Here is a 22,432-nt window from a genome sequence, read left to right as displayed (position 1 = left end):
AATTCAAACTTACATTAATTGTAGAAGTAGTAGAGGTCCAGTTCAGTGGGTCCCAAAAGACTTCTTGAAAGTGCTTCTACGCCCAAATTCCAAGGGCGGTGGCGGTGGAGGTAGGGGGGCCTCTTCTGAATCTTTTACAATATTTGGCTCCAGTGCATTCATGCATGGCATCCAACAGAAGATGCTGAAAAGAAAAATACATTATATTTGTGCCAAACATTACATTATTATACTTTAGATTCCATTTCATAAGAGGAAAATGTGGGTAAAACTTTGCTTCAGTTGCGCGGCCTGATTCCCTCCTGTTGCCGACCGAGGCAGGTTATGCCCTTTTTGGGTGGGTCCAGGGGGAGTGAAGCGCCCCCAGCCAGGTTAGGGCAAGGTGCCCTATGTTAGGTTAGGAAGGTAAGATCTGGTTAGCTCAGGACCTGGCATTACAGGAAAGGTTACGTCCATTTATGTATGAGGAACCTGTCCCGGTTAACGACTGGCAGGAACGAGGCTGCGCAGCTGAAGTCAATTTTACCAAAACATGTATAAAGATTCATAGAAGCAGATGGCAAGAGAGAATTTGATTATCTGCAGCCATCGATTAATCAGCGGCAAGAATTACGCCAGTGGAAAGCAGACCTAGCCTGGCCTAATCTGGTTACGGGGACATGACAAGCTACGTTTGCGCTACCCACTTTGGTAAAGTATCCTCAAAAATTATAAATAACGGCCCTAATCAAAGCAATTACAAAGGAAGGTTCCCCCAAAAATGCACTGGTAAAACTTTGCTTCAGTCGAGTGGTCTGATTCCTGCCAGTCGCCGACCAGGACAATTTCATCGTACATATATAAGACATAACCTTTCCTATAATACCAGGTCCTGACTTAACCACATCTTACCTACCTAACCTAACTTAGGGCGACGTGCCCTGACCTCCAAAAAGGCGGTAACCTGTCCCGGTCGGCGAGTGGCGGGAGTCAGGCTTAAAACAAAATACTCAGCAGTGCTTCTACTTAAATTGGTGTTAGGCTACACCATTCCCGAGGATGCAATGAAGAAAACAGTGAAATAAAGTCACTATAAGGGAAACATGAGCTATGGCCTACTGGAATGGAATACAGAATTAAGGCCAGAGGCCAAGCACTGGGACCTTTGAGGTCACTCAGCGCTGAAATGGAAATCGCCAGTAAAAGGTTAGGAAGATGTAATAGGAGGAAAACCTCAAAGCAGCTGCACTGTGAATCAACCGTTAGGAAGATGGAAAGATGGAAGAGAATATAAACGGAGGAACAGTAAAAGAATGAAAGGGGTTGAAGCAGCTAGGGGCCATGGAAGGGACGCTGCAAAGAACCTCAAGTAATGCCTACAGTGCACCATGTGAGGTGCACTGATGGCGCTATCCCCTAAACTAACCTAGGGGTTCTTACTGGTTACAAATTTTGCTGTATTAGCTAATGAAGGGGCAGGGGGGGGGAGGAAGTTGTAATTTGATTCATTATTTTTCTCAGTTGCAGTCAAAAGACAGACAAAAATCACAGCTAAAAGTCAGAAAAAAGTCACAGGTAAGTCAGAAAAAAGTCACAGAAAATACGTCAGGTAAAAAAGTCACACGTAAAAAAAGTGAGGAAAAAGTACCAGGTAAAAAAGGCAGGAAAAAGTCACAGGTAAAAAAGTCAGGAAAAAGTGTCAGAAGTAAAAGTCACAGGTAAGAAAGTCACAGGTTAAAAAGTTTAAAAAAGTCACAGGTAAAAGTAAAAAAAGTCAGCCAAGTAAAAAGTCACAGGTAAAAAGCTAAAAAAAATCCACAGGTAAAAAAGTCACAAGAAAAAATCACTGGTAAAAAAGTCACTGGTAAAGAAAGTCACTGGTAAAGAAAGTCACAGGTAAAAATTCTCAAGTAAAAATTCTCAAGTAAAAATTCACAGGTAAAAAGTCACAGGTTAAAAAAAGCCACAGGTAAAAAAGTCACTGGTAAGAAGTCACATGTAAAAAAGTCATAGGTAAAAAAACTGGTAAAGTCACAGGGAAAAGTCACTAGTAAAAAAAGTCTGGGACAAAGTCATGTAAAAAGTCACAGGAAAAAGAAAATGAGTCCCATAATATTTCCTTGAAAGTGACCCAAAAAAGTCATGAAAGTCACAGGTAAAACTGTCACAGGAACAAATTAATGTGACTTTTTTTCCTAACCAAATTGTGACTTTTCTCTATCTGACTTAATTACTAGCCACCAAAAATTAATGCAACTTTCTTCATAAATTGACCTAACTCACCCTAGGACAGTGGTCTTCAAACTTTTTAAGACCATGGCCCACTTTAGGCATTGCCAAATATTCATGGCCTACTGCCCTTCAGATTTAGCATATAAATTATATTCATAATAAAACATACAATAACAGGTATATACTTAAGGAACTTTATTACATTTTCTTAACATGTTCAAACAGAATTTTCATAAATGCATTACATGATAAATGTATCTAAGAAATTTTCATGAGTTAAAAATAATAAGCCAGAAATCAATGACTGAACTTTGATTATTGTAAATAAAATTCATATACTGACCTTACGGCTTGAAACATGGCCAAAAGATAAACATAAAATGCAACTTCTCTGCTGTTCATGGTAACCACTGACTCAGGTAAGGCAGCTAATGAGATGGTTGTACTTGTTTCATATCTACAATCGTATCAAATCGGGGAGAATTTTGGACAAGGCACATCGCATGTCATCCTCCACCTCTAAGCGGTTTCCTGCTATTGTTTTGATTTGAAGTAAGGGAGAAAAGCCTGATTCACATAAGTGCGTGGAAGAGAAAGGTAGAAGTGTTTGTAGCGCACCCTTACCAATTCTAGGGTATGATGCACTTACTTGAGCCCAGAATTCCTGTACAGAGAGCTCTTTTTGCAAACAATTTATACCAGAATCAAATTTCATTTCCAAGTATTCATCTTGGTCAGGGTCTGATTAACAGAATCTGGCTCAATATTAAATGGATCTGCTATAAATGACAGATCTATGGACTCAAGATCAGGGAAGTATCTGGAAAATTCTTGACCCAAATTTTGAAGGTGGTTGATTATTTCATTTTGGAGACAAGGATCTAGTTCTTTTTCACCTTCAACAACTTCACAAAAATTCTCAAACATTGCAAAATTACCGGCATTAATTTTCCTAACCGAGTTCTGGATCTTAGCAATGAAGGCACGCAATGAGTCAACAAATGAATTATAGTTTTGTCTTTACACTGAAGTTTCAGATTTTTATTTCTTTTTTTATTTTATTCTCTTATTTTTTATATAGTTAAGTTATTTTTTATTATAATCTAGTTAAATGTCCATGGCCCACCTAAAAACCAGGCCATGGCCCACAGTTTGGAGATCACTGCCCTAGGACATCGTGACCTGACCTGACCCAACCAGGGTGCGACTGTGATCAAGATTGTAGCCTGCTGGAATCCTAACTTGACCATGGCAATAGGGTATTATATACCCTAGGCTACCTTACCAACAGGGTACCTTATAGCCTAGGCTACCTTACCAATAGGGTATTATATAGCCTAGGCTACCTTGCCAATAGGCTACATAGTCTAGGCTACCTTGCCCATGTTAAGTCTGAGGATCATATTGCCTAAAATAATTATATATGTCCTGGACAAAAGCCATTTGAACGAACCCTGACATTAAATTCCGTAACTCATTGTATTAATCTAATTTTGGTGTTAAAAAAATGTACAGGTAGATCTAAGCCGGCTGTCCGCGGTGAGATAGGCTATGGCAGTTGACTTTTTCTATTGAACTTTACCTGCTGAACAAGAATTTAAAGTAATATGTAATTAAGCTGTAAATTACCTTAGAACTGTAGCCGATGGTAAAGGGGACCGGTTGGGAATCGGGGTTTTGGATGAGGTAAAACGCTTTCAAGAAGAGCTAACAGTACGGGGGGCCTGTTGGGAATTTAGGGTTTTTGGTGGGGTAAATAACTTGGGAAAAGGTTTGGGTACCTTATTGTTGTATTCCCTGTTATACTATATACCGTATGCCATTTGGAACACAAAAAACAAGCGTAAAAAGAAGAGTGAATAAATGGATAGCGGGAGCCATTCCAAATGTACTTTTCATTCATTACCAGTACTACTGATTCTAAGCCTTAACACGCATGCACTAGCTTTCAGTTCACCAATCAGCAGCTGCCATTTTTCTGTGCTTAGCGAGAGCTGCAAGAGACTGACAATTGATGTTTTCTTGAGTTATTTTACTTGCTGAACTAGAATTTAAAGTAATTACCTTTTGCCAGAACATACGAGCTTGCCAGGAATCTTAAAAAGTGCAGATAAGGCGCACAACGCCATTCTGCCACAGCGACCTATAGAGGCCACCCAAGTTGAAAGCGGAAATAGTAATGTTTTCTTTCCCGTTTACAAGAGCTACAAATAGTGTGCAGCAGAGCTAGACTATAGCAACTGATGTTTTTCTATGTTATTTTACTTGCTTTACAAGAGTTTAGAGTAATACTTTGCCAGTCAGCTGCTGCTAAACAGTAATTTACCCTTGAGCTGTGTGTGCGACCCATTGGTACAGACGTGCAGTTTTCAAAGGTCAATTACATTTTAGTTGCAACTGACCGACAAGATATTTTAAATTCTTGCTCAGCAGGTAAAATAACATAGGGAAATGTCAACTGCCATAGGCTAGCTCACTGCGGACAGCCGGCTTAGCATTATCAATAAGTCAGGTAAAAACGTCACAGGTAAAAAAAAAAAAGGCATGAAAAAGACAAAGGTAAAAAGGCCAGGAAAAAGTCACAGGAAAAAAGTCAAAGGTAAAAAAGGCAGGAAAAAGTCAGAGGTAAAAAAAGTCAGGGAAAAGTGTCAAGTAAAATTCACGGGTAAAAAACTTTGGGGAAAAAAAGTAAAAAAGTCAGTTGGGTAAAAAAAGTCACAGGTAAAAAGCCAAAGGAAAAACTCACTGGTAGAAAAGTGAGGTAAAAACAGTCACTGGTAAAGAGTCAGAGATAAAAAAGTCTTAGGTAAAAAGTCACAAGTAAAAATTCTCAAGTGAAAATTCACAGGTAAAAAGTCACAGGTTAAAAAAAGCCACAGGTAAAAAAGTCACTGGCAAGAAGTCACGTAAAAAAGTCATGGGTAAAAGAAACTGGTAAAGTCACAGGGAAAAGTCACTAGTAACAAGAGTTTGGGACAAAGTCATGTAAAAAGTCAAAGGAAATGGAAAATGAGTCCCATAATATTTCCTTGAAAGTGACCCAAAAAAATCATGGAAGTCACAGAAAAAAGTACCAGGTAAAAATGTCACAGGAACAAATTAATGTGACTTTTGTCCTAACCAAATTGTGACTTTTCTCTATCTGACTTAATTACTAGCCACCAAAAATTAATGCGACTTTTTTCCTAACTTGACCTAACTCACCCTAGGACATCATGACCTGACTTGACCCAACCAGGGTGTCACTGTCAAAGACTGTAGCCTGCTGGAATCCCAACTTGACCATGCCAATAGGTAATATAGCCTAGGCTACCTTGCCAACAAGTAATATAGCCTAGGCTACCTTGCCATCAGGGTACATAGCCTAGGCTACCTTGCCAACAGGGTACATAGCCTAGGCTAACTTACGAACAGGGTATTATATAGCTAGGTTACCTTGCCAACAGGGTACACAGCCTAGGCTAACTTATGAATATGGTATTATATAGCTAGGCTACCTTGCCAACAGGGTACATAGCCTAGGCTACCTTACCAATAGGGTATTATATAGCCTAGGGTACCTTGCTAATAGGCTACATAGCCTAGGGTACTTTGCCAATAGGCTACATAGCCTAGGCTAAACATTATGTTCCGTAACTCAATGTATTTTTATTTTTTTAACGTTAGTTTAACCAGACCACTGAGTTAATATTAACTCTCCTAGGGCTGGCCACTCAATGTATTAATTAATCTAATTTTGGTGTTAAAAAAAAAAAAAAAAATGTACAATTTGGCCCTAACCCACTGAATGAAATAAATTCCAGCCACAAAACGCCTTCAAACCAAAATGAGATTTCCACTTTGAAGTCTGACTAAAGAGCAAGCTGAAAATCGCCGGCCCACGCCGCCATGTTTTCAAGGCTAGGCTCCCAACGGGTAGCTAATATTTCATCCTTAATCATCCTAATACAAGAGTCACCTCGTGCAAATTTCAACAAGAAATGGATAATATATTGAATGAACTTCATATTTAACATCAACGCGGCGTCATACTGTTAATTTTAACAATGATGATACGGATGATAACGATGTCTTATCATCGGCGCTCAAGTTTTGGACACGACGTCCTCAAGGTTACCGAGGGTGAGCAAGCATAAATAGCCTATATATTATAAGGTTATATGACCATATGCTAATTGGAAACTTGCCTTATTAACAGTTACTGTAATGAGTACTGTTACGGACCCTTGGAGGCGTTTTGGATATTAATAAAGTCACTCTCACATTCAAATCCAATAATTACTTTGACTGGCCGGGCGAGTTTCTTTGTCAATGGTTAATTGCATTAGCCCTAATTCCGATTTTAAATGCCCGTGAATAAATTCTCGGCATTTTCACTCTAAATTACCCTTATATATTATCAATCGAATTACCCTTCATAAAATACCAAAGCAAATTTGGCAAAAATCAGGTATTGTACTCACCTTACGGTGTCACTTTTAGGGAAGGGACCCCTGCTACCACAGCGCACATCTTGCTTTCACAATCTAGTTCCTATATATCGGCAATCATCTGCGTTAATACCACCGTAAAATATGCATAACCGGCGTAATTAGCAACCGGATTAAGTCAACGTACGGCTAAAATTATTAAAGCACCAAACTACCTTCATTATGTTTAAATAAAAATCGGTTAAACGCACAAGTTAAGGGAGACTAAGGTTGAACGACCACCATATTGGGCGGTTGCTGCGCAGAGTTGGCAGACGGCCGCGAGAGAGACCTGACGGCCAAACTTTTACCCCTTCAGTTCACGGCCAAATTTCGGCCAAATATTTCAACAGGCGTACTGACTGACATTACAACACTAAGTATTTTTAACATTTTGCTTTATTATCATGACCTTGACAGTAAACATGGCAATAAATAAATATGTAAACAAAGAAATACATACGTATGTAAATAAACAAACACTTTTTTTATTTACAAAAAAAAACATAAAATGGAAAAATGCAAAGATAATAAACAATAAACACTGACACGCACAAACACACATACGTTTATTTTGACATACATGAAAATCACTGTACGTGTGTGTGAAAGAGTGAGAAAGAGAGAGAATTGACATGCACGGTAAATATAAGGTATACACTGAGTATAATATCTACACATACGTGCGTGAGATGATGATGATGATGATGATGCATAACACATACTTTCACTCACAATATGTATTTTTGCTAAGGATGTTATTCCTCTCGAGGATGACCAAACAAAAACTCAAATTACAACTAAAACCCCAATCCAAGTGGTGAGGACACTCTTTTATCCCTCCAACCCTCTCCTTATATCCATTTTCCAATGATCTTTTTTATATATATTTCTTTCACATCTTGCTCCCCGCTGGCATTACCTAAATCTAATCTATAGGCCTATATATTTAAGATAGTCAAGAATCATACATTAACATGTGGATATTGAAATTACAATTAAAATAATCTGCCATAAGAAAAAGGGTGAAAGAAATGCTTACATTCATCTTATGAGATGTTTCGGGATGGTTGATGATGTCAAAACTTAATTTAGTTACTGAAATTCAGGAACTCAAAAAATTATCAGCTTCATTCTCTCCGGTACTTCTCTCATACATATTAGTCGACGTGAATAATTCCAGCATAAGTGGTGTAACTACAATCTCGACAGCATTTGCCTTGGAACTGTAAGCGGGCTCCTACTCTAATTACGGCCTATAACATTTCAGAGCCCAAGCGATTTCTTGATTTATCTTTTACATTAGTTACCGAAGAAAACATCCGCACAACTACTGCATTACTTGTCGGTGTTGTTAGACAAGACAAGCTAACGCATAATTTCCTAATTCCTCAAAAGGCTTTTCAGTTCTCCTGTCGAACTTGTGTACTGTACTGTACTGTACTACCCCAGACCAAAAGGTGATGATTTCTTTGGAATTTGCCCTTTAAATATATATATATATATATATATATATATATATATATATATATATATATATATATATATATATATATATATATATGTATGTATGTATGTATGTGTGTGTAAACTGCTTAGAAATCACCAATATGTACTGATCTAATTATCTAATTATCAGCTGAAGCCACAGGGCATTTTTACTCCCCAGAATGCATAAATACACACACACACACACACACACACACACACACACACACACATATATATATATATATATATATATATATATATATATATATATATATATATATATATATGTAGAATCTACTGGTCACTTTTACCAGACACATATGTAATTCTAATAGCCATAATGCCCTCTTAACTTCTCGAACTCTTCTCGCTTTTTTATTTTTTTTGGATATGCTTGTAACTACGAAGCCGTAACATCCAAAGGCAAGAAATTGAAGAGACTTGTGATTGCCGGTCACGGGAGACGAACCCGCGTCACCATAACCACAAGGACGTCACGTTGCCGACCTGACCACGAAAAGGATAAAAGTCTATTACCTCTCGTACATACATATACCTGTCGTTTTCAGATATATTTATTAGAGCTGGAATAGACCCATCCTCACCATCGGAGCCAAGTGGGCAATCGTTTTTATTGCTTTTTAGGCTGAAATATATATGTAGAATCTACTGGTCACTTTTACCCGACACATATGTAATTCTAATAGCCACAATGCCCTCTGAACTTCTCGAACTCTTCGTGCTTCAATTTCTTGCCTTTGGATGTTATGGCTTCGTAGTTACAAGCACATCCAAAAAAAAAAGCGCAAAGAGTTCGAGAAGTTGAGAGGGCATTGTGGCTATTAGAATTACATATATATATATATATATATATATATATATATATATATATATATATATATATATATATATATATATATATATACATATATATATATATATATATATATATATATATATATATATATATATATATATATATATATATATTTATATATATATATATATATATATATATATATATATATATATATATATATATATATATATACATATATATATACAGTATACATAAATTATGGGCTAAGGGTGGTAAAGCTTATGATAGAGCCAGGAAAACCTATCCCTGCCATATACCTTTTCATTATTTCTTACAGCATTCAACTGAGGCTTCATGGCGTATTCAGAACCTTTGACTTGTTGCGAGCTAGGAGTCAAACATATCTCTTGTAAATTGTATTTGGTTGTGCTGAGAGACTAGATTTTGATATTACCATATTCGCTTTTCAGCTGGTCTTCCGATCAGTGGAGTTTGTAAGGCATTATCAATGGAAGTGTATTGGAATTTTTCCTGCCACTAATGTTTATTGTGCTGTAAGACCTACCTACGAGGACCTTTCGGTATCATCTCTTGAGTACTTGACAGAATTTGGTATGAGGCTCTATGAGGACAGTTTACACAGTCGTCTCCTTTACTCTTTTATCTAACAACTTTATACTTGATGCAGTTAAGGGTGCAACAACTGCTCCTTTCCCCATCCCAATTTGCTTTCCTAAGAGTTAATTTCTTTTTCCTTCTTTTTTATCCCCCCCCCCCTAGTCTACTTCTTCTCTCATTCAAGCTTTTGGCGATGAATTACCCATCCATATTTTCGCCCTCGCTTAACTTCGTCTGCTTCTTGCACCCTTTCTCGACCTAATTTCTCTTTTTCCATCTGTGTTGGCTTTGTGAATGTACTTTTATTATTTAAACGAGTTCAATGTCGAAGAAGCAATAGACGATACCTATTTCTCAGTTACCTTTTCATCTTTATTCATTCTTCAAATTATACTTATCTATTCCTGTCTGGAATATTGATTGACTGATTATGAAATTTAGGTCTTGAAGACCAAGCGCCGGAACCCATCAGGATTATTCAGTGCCATAATGAAGGTGAAATATATAAATTAATGATATGATTGATAATGAATAGGTGAATGATGACATACTAGTAAAATTCAGTATTCAAATATGAACGTAAAAAAATGAAGAATGATTTATAGAACCGACAAAAAATAAGTATATATTAGACTTTTATATTCAAAATATATACTCAGTATATAAAATAAATATGACTATAATCTTTATTAAATATACTAAGATCATATCTCATTAAAATAACCAGATTCTTTTAGATAACCCATAAGGTTATCTACCTAAATGTCATCATTTAAAATTTCTAAAATAGTCTTCCCAGTTAGTAAGTACTTTGCCCTAAGGCGATTAAATTTAGGACAGTGCACCAGCATGTGTTCAACGGATAGCTGACCACCACAGTGAGCACAAACTGGGGAATTGGCTCCCTCTAAAATATAGTGTCATGAACCACGCTTGGTTCTATAGGTTCTGAATAGGAAAAAAAATAAGATCGGAACTGGATTAAACTGGCAGCAAATGAAACACTGAAGAGAGGAGTTTAAGCAAAAACCAACGAGTAACGTTAACTAATTTATTACAATAATTTACCTTATGTACAAAAATTAGTCAGTTACCACAAATTAAATAGTTACTCAAAATGATTCAGCAACAAAATAAAACATTTATTATCAAAATTATACAGTTACATCAAAATGAGTCAGCTTCAAAACTAAATAGTTACATTATAAATGAGGCAGCAGCAAATTCAAATAGTTACATCAAAAATGAGGCAGAAGCAAAAATGTAACGCTATACAAAATTTCAAAATACTTAATACAGGACCTCGAATTGTGACTCTCAAAAAATGACAAAACAGCCTGTAAAGATGATAATCATAAAATGACAATCACGTACATTGCATCATTTAAGAACTTTCTTACAACGAATACTTAGAAACCCAAAAATACAATATAACAATAACAAAGTTATACACTCTCAATTACGTATGTCTTAAAGACACTAGCAGGCTAAATAATACCACCATGAGAACACAGCTCAAAACGATACCTCAGCAGACGATCATACCCAGGTCGCCAACACAGCATTATGCTGCCACAGAGGTCACCCTCAACACAAGAGATTACGTTTTATAACCAAGCCACAACAGACAATCATACAGGTCGTCAATACAGCATTATGCTGCCACTGAGGTCACCCTCAACACAATGTCACTCTCCAGACGACGGAAACCAAACCATGTTAGACGATTTCACACCACCTGATGTCACTCTCAAGATGACGGAAACCACGCCATGCCAGATGATGTCACACTCCACCCGATGTTACTCTCCAGATGATGACAATAATGCTGCCACTCAGGTGACCCTCAACACAAGGAGATTACGCTTTATAACCAAGCCACAGCGATGATCATACAGGTCATCAATAGAGCGTTATGCTACCACTCAGGTGACCCTCAACACAATGTCGCTCTAAAGTTGACGGAAACCACGCCATGCCAGACGATGTCACACTCCACCGATGTTGCTCTCCAGACGACGGAAACCACGCCATGCCAGACAATTTCACACTCCACCTGATGTCACTCTCCAGACGACGGAAACCACGCCATGCCAGACGATGTCACACTCCACCGATGTTGCTCTCCAGACGACGGAAACCATGCCATGCCAGACAATTTCACACTCCACCTGATGTCACTCTTCAGACGACGGAAACCACGCCATGCCAGACAATTTCACACTCCACCTGATGTCACTCTCCAGACGATGGAAACCACACCATGCCAGATGATTTCACACTCCACCTGATGTCGCTCTCCAGACGATGGAAACCACACCATGCCAGATGATTTCACACTCCACCTGATGTCGCTCTCCAGACGATGGAAACCACACCATGCCAGATGATTTCACACTCCACCCAATGTCACTCTCCAGACGATGACAATATTGCTGCCACTGAGGTCACCCTCAACACAAGAAGATTATGGCTTACAACCAAACCACAAAAACAACAGACGATCATACAGGTTGTCAATACAGCATTATGCTCCCACTCAGGTCACCCTCAACACAAGGAGATTATGGCTTATAACCAAGCCACAACAACAGACGATCATACAGGTTGACAATACAGCATTATGCTGCCACTCAGGTCACCCTCAACACAAGGAGATTACGGCTTATAACCAAGCCACAACAACAGACGATCATACAGGTTGTCAATACAGCATTATGCTGCCACTCAGGTCACCCTCAACACAAGGAGATTGCGGCTTATAACCAAGCCACAACAACAGACGATCATACAGGTCATCAATACAGCATTATGCTGCCACTCAGGTCACCCTCAACACAAGGAGATTACGGCTTATAACCAAGCCACAACAACAGACGATCATACAGGTTGTCAATACAGCATTATGCTGCCACTCAGGTCACCCTCAACACAAGGAGATTACGGCTTATAACCAAGCCACAACAACAGACGATCATACAGGTTGTCAATACAGCATTATGCTGCCACTCAGGTCACCCTCAACACAAGGAGATTACGGCTTATAACCAAGCCACAATAACAGACGATCATACAGGTTGTCAATACAGCATTATGCTGCCACTCAGGTCACCCTCAACACAAGGAGATTACGGCTTATAACCAAGCCACAACAACAGACGATCATACAGGTTGCCAATACAGCATTATGCTGCCACTCAGGTCACCCTCAACACAAGGAGATTACGGCTTATAACCAAGCCACAACAACAGACGATCATACAGGTTGTCAATACAGCATTATGCTCCCACTCAGGTCACCCTCAACACAAGGAGATTATGGCTTATAACCAAGCCACAACAACAGACGATCATACAGGTTGACAATACAGCATTATGCTGCCACTCAGGTCACCCTCAACACAAGGAGATTACAGCTTATAACCAAGCCACAACAACAGACGATCATACAGGTTGCCAATACAGCATTATGCTGCCACTCAGGTCACCCTCAATACAAGGAGATTATGGCTTATAACCAAGCCACAACAACAGATGATCATACAGGTTGTCAATACAGCATTATGCTGCCACTCAGGTCACCCTCAATGCAATGTCGCTGTCCAGATGACGGAAACCACGCCATGCCAGACGATTACTTACTCCACCTGATGTCACTCTCCAGACAACGGAAACCATGCCACGCCAGATGATGCCACACTCCACTCGATGTCGCTCTCCAGATGATGATAATAATGCTGCACAATCGCTAACTACTGACTGCTAACTTGAAGTTACACGAATCATCCTTAAGCTGCCATCAAGGAAGACGTCAAATCCACCGACAAGGAGGACCTCCAACTCCCGTCGTAACCAACAGGTAAGGAATACCTGACTGCTTGCTGACCACCACTGACTTCTTACTGGTCACGGGCTGACTTCCAGCTCTTGGCTAACACTCTACGTACAATACGACACTTCCCCTTCCAATGTAGACAAAATAAACCAGGAGAAACAACCAAAAGGAAGGAAACCATCGAACTATGATAGTTCCTTTCAAACAACCACCTTAACCTTACAATAGCTATGAGTGAAGTGGGTATGGCCAATCCTAAGCCGTGTTAGGATGATCTCAAATCTTGTTATGATTAAAACCTGGCTTAGGATGATCTCAAATCTTCTGTTATGATTAAAACCCGGACTCCAAAAGCCTATATTTTTCCTAATGTTTCTGTACTTCCTATTTGTGAATAAAATGGGGGAAGTCCATCTCTGCTGTCATTTCGTTTGAATGTATCCTCTGATAACTGGACGCATATCCAAATGTGGCACCTTATTAGTTAAGAAATCACATCTTGCGGCATCCTTTGCTTCACTATCAGCCAGTTCGTTCCCTTCTAGACCAGTGTGTGCCCAGGATTCCAACAAAACTTTGCTGGTTTGTGGGGAACAGAAAGATAAAAAAGCCACTCCTGAGCCTTTTGAATTAAGGGATGGGTAGGGTTAAACTTCTTTGGGGCTTCTAAAACACTCCTTGAGTCACTATAAATTACTGTGGTTTTAAATTTCTTATTAGAAACAAGATTTAAAGCATCAACTATGGCTGTTGCTTCAGCAGTGAAAACAGATGAGGAGGCTGATAACTTTTTTATATATGATTCCCCCTCACACACCACTGCACATCCCACTCCATCTTCTGATTTGATACATTACTATAGATTTTCCAGTCATTTATATGCTTCTCACCATGCTCCAAAAACTTGTTTCTGACTTCTTCTTCTGGACAATCTTTCTTCTTTGTCTCTTTAATGCAGACATCTATTGCTGGAATAAACCATGGAGGGATAACAGGATGTTTAACTTGTAGGATCTTCTGAATTTTTATGACTTTATCCTCCAGTTCACCCAGTTATCTGATTTGAAATGGTATTGAAGATCTAGATCCAAAAAGACTTGAGTCACGCTGTTTTAAGATCTCAAAAGAAGGATTTCCCTTTGAGCTTTTCAGCCACATGGTGTGTCTCAGACCTATCTCATGCCTCCTTAAGTCCAGTGGTAGCTGATGGGAGTCTACATAAATACTTTGAATGGGTGAAGTTCTAAAAACTCCAGTGCAGATCCTTAGCCCCATATTATGCACAACATCCAATTCCTTAAGTTTGGTCTTTGAAGCAGATGAGTATACTTGGCAGCCATAGTCTAACTTAAATAAACGTACTGCATTATACATCCTTAACAACGATTTCTTATCACCACCCCAATTAAAATTGGATACTACTTTTAACTTATTTAGTGATCTCTTCACTAAATAAGTCTTTGATGCAAAGCGAGCTTTTCATCACAGACCATTCCTAAAAATTTTACTTCAGTAGAGTAATGTAAAATAATTCCATTTAAGGTAAGAGTTGGAGTGGTTTCCTTAGTTTGGCATCCGCAGAAGCGAACAGCGACAGTTTTAAATTCAGAAAATCGAAATCCTTGCTCATTAGCCAGCTTGCTTACTTCATCGATGGCTCTTTGCATGAACCTGCTAGTAGATACCGCATAATATCGAGTGCAGTACAGAGCTAAATCATCTACAAATAAAGAGCCTTTTACTAGTGATGATATCTTTTCTAATACTCCATTAATGGTAATTGCAAAAAAAAAGTTAAGTATACCTTAGTTTTACCAGACCACTGAGCTGATTAACAGCTCTCCTAGGGCTGGCCCGAAGGATTAGACTTATTTTACGTGGCTAAGAACCAATTGGTTACTTAGCAACGGGACCTACAGCTTACTGTGGAATCCGAACCATATTATAGCGAGAAATGAATTTCTATCACCAGAAATAAATTCCTCTAACTCTTCATCAGCCGGTCGGGGAATTGAACTCCGGCCCATCGAGTGACAGTCCGCTGGTAATAGCGAAGAGGGTGACACTAACGACACTACCCTGAGGAACCCCCGCTTCTTGTAAGACAGGTCATGATACATGATTCCAAACTCTTACCTTTATATATCTTTCTGATAAAAACGAATGTATAAATCTGATTATTTTTTCTTTAATGCCCATCTTATACAACTTTTTTTACAATACCATAACGCCATGCATTTCATATGCCTTTTCCAAATCAAAGAAAACTCCTATTGTTTGGCTCTGTTTAGCAAAACCTTAAAGTAATTGGTCTGAGAGCCTGAGCAAGGGCTCTAAAGTAGATCTAGTTTTCCTAAAGCCAAACTGGAACGGAGAAAGCAATTTATTTGTTTCTAAATGCCATACAAGTCTGGTGTTAAACATCGTTTCCATCAGCTTACAAATACAACTGGTGAGAGTTATTGGTCTATAGCTGCTGGGTAAAGCAGGATCCTTGTTTGGGTTCTTCATAGGGAGGATTAATGATGATTTCGAGCTCTTAGGAATAATACTAGTTTCCCAGATTCATTTATTAATGTCTAAAAAAAATTTCTTTGACTTTTCTTGGAGATGTTTTAACATTTCATAAAGTATTTTATCTTCACCAGGGGCTGATGGTTTGGTATTCTGCAAGGTGTCATTGAGTTCCTGCAGTGTAAATTTTGCATTATATGGTTCAAAGTTATTTTCACTTAAATCAAGATAAATCTGGGCATTTCTAATGTCTTGGAATTCTACAGAATAGTTCTCACTATTCGATATTCTCGAGAAATGTTCTCCTAATTTTCCTGCGACCCTCTCTGGTTGGGTGATTAAGTCACCATTTATCTTAAGGTAGGCAGAGGTTCAGGGACGAACTTGCCATTTAGTTTTTTTAATTTCCTTCCAAATCATTTTGGATTGTGTTTTTGAGCTAATGCCATTAATGTAGTACATCCATAACTCTCTTTTTGCTTTTTTAAAATATTTATTTTGCTTGGCCACAGCATGTTGGTAAATAACTTTGGCTTGGGCAGTTCCACTCCTCTTATTCTTTTTGTAGCATTTTCTAGTGATCTTTCTCATACTACTGAAGGTTGTGTTCCACCAAGGAACTGCTGGTCTACAGGGCTTCCTTTTTTTTTGTTGGAATAGAGGCAATTGCACTGTTGATGATGGTGTCATTAAAGTAATTATATGCCTCTGAGATGGATGGAAATGATTTTACATTGTTGTCCATAAGAACTGACACACTAAATTTCTTCCACTCTGCCTCATTACCTTCCGTTTGGGAGGCGACTCAGATGGCTGATTCTTAACTTATTTTATATGAATTGGGAAGTGGTCTCTCCCATTTGGATATTCACTTACTGACCATTCATAATCAATGTGAACACTAGATGAGCAAAAGCTCAGATCAATAGCCAAATATGTACTGGAGTAGATGCTATGGTAAGTCAAGGCTCCATTATTGAGTATGGTGATATTATGACCATCCATAATACCCTCCAACATCCTACCCTTGGCATTTGTCGTATTCCCACCCCATATGGGGTTGTGAGCATTAAAATCACCAAGGAGGAGGAAAGGACTAGGAAGCTGATTGATCAATAAATGAATATCATTATACATAAATCCAAATCAGGAGGAAGATAGATAGAGGAAGCTGTAATTTGCTTGTCTAAAATGAAAGTTACTGCTACAGCTTGGAGATGAGTATTAATTAACAGCAAGGAGTGTTGCAACGACTTTTGGCGAATAATTGCTGCACCGCCCTTAGCTCTATCTCCGATTGGTGGTGGAGGATTATATATGCTGTAATTTAACCCAGGATTATACTGTGTGCTTCCAAGCTTAATTTCCTGTAGACACAAAATACCTGGGCTATGGTCATGGAGCAGTACCTTCAGCTCTTCACTTCGAGCCCTAAGACCTCTACAGTTCCATTGTAGTATTGACATGACAACAATTTTTTGGGCCTTTTTGAATGCCCTTTGGATGGAGCCTTCTCATTTATTCTCTTTTGTTTGTGAGTATTGTCAAGATATGATTTGGAAAGGACTGGTCTTGACAGGTTTGGTTTATTATTTGTTGATTTACTGGTGTCATTTTGTTTCCCTTTCTTGTCAATTTGTTTAAATTCAGGCTGGGGTTCTTGCATCAAGCTTAGTACTTCGTATCTAAGTGCTAAGTGATGCACATTTAATTGGATTTGAGGGAGGAGAGGATGAGGGGGAACGTCTCCTCTTATGGTGCGTTTGCTCCGCAGTCTCCATTAAATCAGGCAGAGACTCTGCCTGAGACAATTCCAAGGTGGTTGGGTTAAGTGCCATCTTATCCTCCTTGGGGTTGATGCACCTGCTACATTAGAGGGTGCTGCCACTGCACCCCTGTTGGTAGATAGGGGTAGTGGCTTAAGAACTTGAGCATAGCTCCTAGGTTGTTGTCGTAGCTGTCTTTTTGCAAAACCGATATTTATATGCTCTGCATTGCCTTTATTTAGTGCAGATAGTTCAGATTTGCAAATTTCACAATTTTTGTTACTGGATTTATGTTCCAGTTGGCAATTAACACATTTTGCTTGTCTACTACATTTATCATCATGATGGACACCAGAGCAGTTCATACAAATTTTAGCATTTTCGCAGTTTTTGGATGGATGGCCAAACTTTAAGCAATGATAGCACTGCACTGGTGTTTGCTGGAAAGGGCGTACTCGTAACCTTTCATTTTCAAATATGACATGAGAAGGTACTTCAGAGTCTACAAAGGTTAAAATAATCATGCTGGCAATAGCAGCCTTTTTCACTCTCCAAACTGAAGTGGGCTCATTTCTAAAATTTCTTCTTCTGTCATGTCATAAAGGTCTTTATCAAATAGTACTCCTCTCCCATAACTAAAGCTTAAGTGGGGCTTGATCTTCGTATTCATTTCATCCTTTTTTATGTCCAGCAAGGTCAGCATATTATGTACTTGGGTTGTGGATTTGGCATGAATAAGAACAGTGTTCTTCCAAAAATGAGAAATATCACCGCTCTTCATTCCTCACACCTTTTTCTGAAGAAAACTGCAAAATTTATAGTAGTTATGATTTTCCTCCTTAGCTGAGCCCATTTAGATGGCACATAAACGTCCATGTCTTTGGGAACTTTGTCTATTAAGGCTCCTCGTACTGTAGCTTGACCTATTTGTATGGCACTTACCATACTACTAGCCTTTAGAGCCTCATCATGGCTACTAAAGGTGACTCAAGCTTCCCATTTAGATTCAATATCAGTAAAGTTCATCCTGACTTCTACAGCAGTTCCAAATTATTTCAGAGCTGTCGAGATCATTTCATGATCACAACTGACTGGTGAATCTTCGATATGGAGCATTCTCAAATTTTTCACACAACCTGGCTGTGTTGAGGATTTAATTTTGGAGTAAGATTTCTTAGAGAAGTTCATGTCCTTGCTTGAAATTGTCATCAATGAAGCATGGCTAGAGGGTCCAAGGGAAGTGAAGTCAGGAGGGATCAGGATATTTGTTATTACTGCTTTTTGTCAATTTATTTTTGGGGAAGTCATCAACATTTGGAGAAATTACAATCTCCAAGGTGGGTGCAGAGGTCGTCATCTGTGCCAGAACAGCACCATCAGAGGGTCCACGGGTATTCGAATTCTTATAAATGCTAGACATAAAGATTTGAGAGGGGTAAAAAAAATAATAATAAACCTGAAAACCTTAAAAACATATTAGCCTTCCATGGGGTTTTTTCTTCCACTAATGGCACAAGTGAGAACCGACTCCCAAATATCCGTGTCCCTACCCTACCACACAGGGGATGGCACAACATGATTATAGTGGCCCAAGTGTAAGCCAAACCCGCTTGCTAGGACCGAAGGTATTACAAGAATACTATATCATCCCCACTCTAATCATGTTATGGGCAAACCAGATAGAATGCTGAGAGTCCTATCCCCAGAACCAGAACCCCCTGGAATCTGTGGTCCAGCCCTAAAGAATAGTTCCACCTGATATCTCTCAGGTCCGAATATTATCGGGCAGTTGATGGTCCTACCACAGTTCCCACTATTTAGCTTCGGATATAAACCTAATCCCAGTTATGATATATTTTCCTATTTATCAGGTCCTATAAATTTTAGCAAAAGCGGAAAATTCCACAAAAATTAACCCAAAGAAAATATATAATGGTATATGGGACTCTTGGACTCAAACCCGGGAACAGATTCCTGGGTTTCAAGAGCCCCCTCACCACGTCAAGGTGGTCCTAAATCGAGGAGGTGTCTGGGATGTTGCTCTAATATTTGGGGTGTATTGTCGCGAAAAATTCAGTCTTATCTTAAACCTAGGGCTTCCTCCTAGAAGGGCTACCTTTTTCCAGACAATTACTTTAAAAACAGAAGAGGTTTTCATGTAACTAATATTACTATAATACCACTATTTCCATGCTTTCCAAGAGGGATTTGTTTCTCATAAGATATTGTAACACATACCATAATCATTTTCTTCCCACCTACTTTGCTAAGCTCTTTTCTTGTTTTCCTTGTGGCTGGGATAGAGGGGAATTAGATTGTTCGTCCCATTAGCTTCTGCATGTAGAAATAAGAAAAACCTAGACATTTTTTAATAATCTTCAATTACAAGTTGCAAATACGAATATGTTCTTGTGTATGTTTGTAGACGACACACGTCTTTTGTCAGTGACTCTGCCTTCACTTCAAAGTTGGAAAAGCTAATTGTTAAATTTTCTGATGCAATCACCTCCTTCGTTTAGTGTATTTATTTACGTCCTAGTCACTTTGCATATCACACAAGTCCAACCTGGTCTGGCAAAGCGGTCGAAACCTAGTTTGCAACTATTGAGAGAGAGAGAGAGAGAGAGAGAGAGAGAGAGAGAGAGAGAGAGAGAGAGAGAGAGAGAGAGAGAGAGAGAATTTACAAGGAACTGAACGCTCTTTCTCTTACAGAAAATATAGCTTAAATCTATTTCAAGAAAAGGGATTGAAATGTACTGTAAATATACATTTCTATCATTAAAATTTGTAAGCTGTCAGAGCCCAGACTTCCATTAATTTTGAAACTGTCATAACTTCCAGAATAGTTTTCATATAGAAGTTAATACTTTTTCATTAATACTATAACAAACTTGTGTCTGTCCGGCAAAGCAAAATTAAAAGAAATCCTTTCACACTGAATTATGTCCCTGTAAAACCAATGAACTAGGGCCATGACGAATAACGACAGACAAATTCCAAGCCAATTACCCTTTCCCTCTGAATTTTATATAAGAGCAAGAGGAGAAATCAAGGTCTTATCCTTCAACCCAATCTACTGAAGAGGTGACTGTAATTTCACTACAAGTCTACAAGTAGAAGCTATTGTATTCTCCCAAGGGCAAGATCGGATCTCGACCGTTGAAATCCGTCAATGAGCACTGCGCAAGAAAGAAAAATAAAAACTTTCAACCGAATGGGTCGCAGGGTTTACTTACGAGTAGGAAGAGCTTTGTATTAACTACAGTAGGCCTTCTCTACAATAGTTCTATTCCCTGAGTAAGGGTAATATAAGTGATAACATCAGTGGTTATCTAATAGCATACTAAAAGCAATTTCGGTAAGAGGAGGTTTTGGAAATGTAAGCTATTTTTGTGGTTATTATTGAAAATAATAGCTTTTCCACGGAATTTAATTTGAATAGTCTTCTCTATTCGTCTAACAATCTTCCGTGTTCTTTATACGCTCTTCTCTTTCAGGTCTTTTGTTATGATTTTGTACATAATGCTGTTTCGTCCTCTAATTATTTTTGATGCATAAAATTTGCCCTGGCAACCAACCAGTCAACATTACATCCAGTTTCGTTTGTATATTAATCAACGTCCCTATAAATTAATAACATCGCAGTGTGCAATAGTGTTCTACTGAAACTAAAAATCGACTATTGCTGGCAGTATTCGTCACTGTTGCCTACATATTTGGGTATATGCTTTCTAGGCATATCATATCTTATACAAAGTCAGATGTGCTTTAGGTTGCTAGGGACGGCAATGATACCTTCATGCTCGTTGACCAGGAATATTGTATCACTCCTTGTACACTGTGTTCCCTAATTTGTCATATCACTTGAATAATCAATTCGTAGGTTCTTTCAGTACCTCGTTGATAAGAGGCAATTCTGTATAGGAGTTTTGATATCATTACAGTTTTAGCACTGCGATATGAACGGCTTAGTTATAATAGTGTATTATTTCAGTGCTTTGGAGGAGAATGTCTGTCGGTTGTCTCTCTTTGACTACATCAGTGTAATTCTGAAACTTAACTCCCTAACACTGATGGCACCCGAAGGAAACGACATAAGGACTCTGTTACGAACCCATGAGTTCGTATTTGTACATATATTTATATATGTTGTTTGTGTTCCTGAATTGGTATTATCTGCCTTTAAGGGTTTATTTGTTGTCACTTGTCAACGATAGTTTAGTCACTCGTCAATGATAGTTGGTTGTTTATCAGTTGTTGACATCCGTATATTTGTTGCTGCAGTGGTTACTTAGCTGCTTTACTTTCATAATCATGGCAGTTTAACCCTTTTGACTAATTGTTCATTGACGGCCGTAAATTATTTATTAATATTTATTATTCTCGTTTAGTTGTTCTCTCGTATAATTGGCTGGTTAAGACTGATACTTATTTCTCCTCTTTGGTGGTTGGCTGATGGGCAACCGAGTTGATGAGTGGCCTGGAACTGTAGTCGGATGTAGAAGTCACTACCTGACTGGATTTGAGAGAAGTCACCTACTTACTCCCGTGAGGAGAACCTGACTGGATTTGAGAGAAGTCACCTGCTTACTCCCGTGAGAAGAACTTGACTTGGATTTGTAACTTGGACGCAGTGCGGACTTTGAAGGCTGTGGTTTTGGTGGATCCCTCGTGGTGGCCCCGAACTGGATCCTGCCCTTGCTGGAAG

The 22,432-nt window shown here is 38.7% G+C and overlaps 1 long non-coding RNA gene across 1 annotated transcript in view; it reads right to left on the bottom strand.

Annotated features, from left to right (window-relative positions):
* Nucleotides 1–6,978, bottom strand: part of LOC136854539 (uncharacterized) — a 38,663-nt gene extending 31,685 nt beyond the window's left edge. Inside the window, exons 1-2 of the long non-coding RNA XR_010857776.1 lie at nucleotides 6,675–6,978; nucleotides 14–184 (exon numbers count right to left, since the gene is read on the bottom strand). This is a non-coding gene — a long non-coding RNA (uncharacterized lncRNA). The remainder of the gene's footprint in view (nucleotides 1–13; nucleotides 185–6,674) is intronic.
* Nucleotides 6,979–22,432: the final 15,454 nt, after the last annotated feature.

Source organism: Macrobrachium rosenbergii, chromosome 1 (assembly GCF_040412425.1).
Source record: "Macrobrachium rosenbergii isolate ZJJX-2024 chromosome 1, ASM4041242v1, whole genome shotgun sequence".
Lineage (NCBI taxonomy): Eukaryota > Metazoa > Arthropoda > Malacostraca > Decapoda > Palaemonidae > Macrobrachium > Macrobrachium rosenbergii.
Note: the sequence above shows the minus strand (reverse complement) of the source record. Positions and strands in the feature narration are given on the sequence as shown.